The following is a 3,506-nucleotide window of genomic DNA, read 5'->3' as shown; positions in this document are numbered from 1 at the left end:
CTCCCTTCCCTTAAAGGCAAGGAGGAATTTTGCAAGTCTACTCCAGTAGGCATTAGTGCTGATGGAAATTGCCAGTACCTTTAACGCTTCTCCCAGGGGTCTTACTGCTTTGAACTAAGCAGTCCTACTCATGGATAGGCAAATGAATCCAAGGAGGAGGGAAAGGAAAACAAGTTGTGTTTTAATGTTTCCTTGAATAAACTGCATGTTTTTGGGAAAATAGCTTAGAACTGTCTCCAACTATTAACTACCAGCGCTGTAGCATTTGCCGTTGTCATTGGCTGTTAAAAATTGGCCCAGGCTCCAAAGGGCTTTCATGTTATCAATCACAGATAAGCCCCAAGATCAGACATTGGACTTTTGTAATAGCTTAACCCAAGTTTGCTCTGCAAGCGATGTGTGTGGAGGGGTGGGAGCAGTGCTGCCAAAGGATTTCTACCAGGGATTGGTGGCTTGGTCGAGGGGGGGGGAAGGGTTGTGATAGAGGACTGATAATCAGGGGTCTGCACTGTATGTGAAGTACCTGTACCAAAGGGGATTCTTCACACAAGCTCGTAGCACTGCTGCAACCTCCAGGGGCAGGGGACAGGGATAGCTATGGCAGAACTCTGGGAAGCTCCACCTTGCTCCTCCACGGCTCCCTGGCTACTCACAGATCAGTCTCAGCATTGGATTGGGAGACGGGTGAACAAATCTAGCTTCCCAGTGGCCTTCGCCCAAATCTAGCTTCTTCGTCTTCTCCATCAAGGCTGTCCTGACCTGGTTATTCACAGGGCCAGTGACAGTGCAGTCGATTCAGATGCCAGGCAGAGAACCTTGGGAAGGGAAAAAAACTCCCCAGGGACATAGAGGCTAGGCAGATAGGCCTGGGGCTTGGCAGATCCTCAGGGCTTCCCCTTTCCCCCCTCCTGGTGCCCACACTGCCCCTTCATTTCCCACAACTGGCAACTGGAAGTACCCAGCTAAATCCACCCCAGGCAGGCGTGAGAGCTGCAGGAGTAAAGCAAATGTAAGCTTTGGAGTTTGGACAGCTATCTAAAGTCAGTCTCTTAGTTCAGCAAACAAAGAAGTTGTTAAAATGCCTAAGGGATCTGGTTAAACACAAATAGGTTAAAAAGGAAAGAACAAAGCGGTTAAACAAAGCCTTCCTCTCCCTAGCTGGGAAGACCTTGGTGGCAGCAGGCCAACGCTTGCAAAATACTTTTGGAAGGGGAAGAAAAATGCCTTTATTTGATTTGGTTTAAAAATCACATAGAATAAAACGATCGTAAACAACATAGGCCAAGCATAGCTACACTCAGTAGTACAGTGCTCACCTGGTGTGTCTGGACTTCTCAAAGGTACTTAAGGTGTTCTTTTCCCTTCATTTTATAGGGCTCAGTGAAACTCAGAGCCAATCACCTCTAGGTGCTCTACCACTGACTCATTCCCCTAACGCCTAAGAAATTGTTTCTTGGCAGTTTCATTATGCAGTCCATGCTGGCCTTGAATTCACAGTACTTCTTTCGTCATCTGGAATTACAGACCTACATCATCAAACCAAATCAAAACTCAGCCCTACCCCCTCTTTCTTTATTCTTTTGAGACAGTCTCAAGTAGCCTGCAATGGCTTTAAACTAGCTATGTAAGTGAGAGTAGCCTTGAGTCCTTGTGCCTCTGCCCCATTTTTTCTTTTTAAAAACTATTTATTCATTTTAATGTGTGTGAGTGCTTTGCCTGCATGTATATAAGTGCACTGCATGCATGTATGCCTGGTGTAAATATAACTTTTATTCACCTGATGTAATTGTCATCTCTGAGTTTTACTGCCTCAGTTTGCTAACTGCCTAGTCCTGGAAGCTTCTAGCCTCTGTACAGTATTATTGGGGCCCAGAATATTTTCAGTCTCTGAGCTTATTCTAGCTCTTTCTGATCTCCGGCTGGCTGGTTTAACTCAGCTGTTCTGGCTTAAAACTCCTCTCCAAGCTAACTGATTCAAGCTGGCTTCTCTTTTGGCCTCTCCTGAAGTGCTCTGCTTGGCTTCATACTAACTTTGCCATTCTGTTCTAACCTTCTGGCTCATTCAACCTGTCTTTGTAAAACTTTCCTGATAAAACTGCCCTCTCCTCTCTCTGCACTGCTCTTGAAGTAGCTTTCCTTTCTCTTTTTGTGAGAGTTGGGCATATCCTATTCTGTCAAATCTTTCTCTGATTCATCACTGTCTGCCCCTCAACTAGACATCACTTGCAAACACATTGCTCCATTCTACAAACCAGCTTTACCTTCATCGATTGGGATTAAAGGTGTGTATTAAGGGTGTGTCACATCACAACAATGTGTTTACAATAAACAGAAAGCTCTTGGATAAAAGGTGTGTGCTAAGTCTGAGACATACCATAACAGGTTTTTCCAGTTCACAATCTTGGGGTTCACAATGTGATCAAATATCTTACAACAGCCTGGTGCCTATGAAAGCCAGAGAAGATGGTGCTGGATCCCCTGGAACTGGGAACAGAACCCATATACTCTGGCAAGATTAGCAAGTGCTCTTAACTGCTGAGCAATTTCTTCAGCCCTACATTTTTTTCCCTTAAAAATCAATGGAGGGAGAGGTCAGTGCATGCATATAATCCTAGCACTCCAGAGGTGGAAGCAGATGGTCACTGAAAATTCAAGGACAGCCTGGTTTATATGAGGAGTTCCAAGCCAGACATGGAGGCATAATGAGATCATTTTGAAAATTCAAAATGAAAACAGAGACTGGGGAGATGATTTAGTTGGTAAAGTTCTCCCAGTGCAAGCATGAGAACCCAAATATGGACCCCCAGCATGCACTGAACAGGCCTCACATCCATGACTCTGGAGTAGAAAATGGAGGCTCTCTGGCCAGCTAGCTTAGCTAAGTTGGTGAGTTTAATTCCCGGGACCCATATGATGGAAGGCAAGAACAGACTACCACAGTTTTCCTCTAATTTCAACATACACTCTATGACATAAGCATTATTCCCTCCTATATAAAGGTAGTTAAAAATATAACAAAGTGTTTCCCTTGAGATTTGTGTGCCTTACTGTATGTGTATTCTCTAAGATTGCATATCTTGAATATACTGTCCCACTCCTTACCTTCTGTACTGTACTAAAATCGCCTCATACATTCAAACACCATCATTTGGCATTCTAGTATTTTTTAGTTTGCTAAGGAGAAAAGGAAGAAAATGAGCAACCCAAAGCACAAGAAAACTCTAGACATTTTGGACAAAGAACAAACTCAGTTCAAAGTTTTCTTTCTTTGGGGACAGTGCTGGGGATGAAACCTGGGCCTGAACTGCACCCATAGAATTCAATTCAAAGTTCAAGGACAATGAACCTAGAAAAATCAGTTTCTGGCCTCTTTCACCCAAGGACATACTTAAGGCAATCACTCTACTGTGTTCTCACAGTCTGCAAAAATAAGGAGACTCCCCAAACTGCATGTTCACCTGGGAGAAAACATTAGCCAAACTCACTAAGCCATCCAGAGAAATGTG

This window comes from Mastomys coucha, chromosome X, assembly GCF_008632895.1.
Source record: "Mastomys coucha isolate ucsf_1 chromosome X, UCSF_Mcou_1, whole genome shotgun sequence".
NCBI lineage: Eukaryota > Metazoa > Chordata > Mammalia > Rodentia > Muridae > Mastomys > Mastomys coucha.
This window is presented reverse-complemented; position numbering follows the sequence as displayed.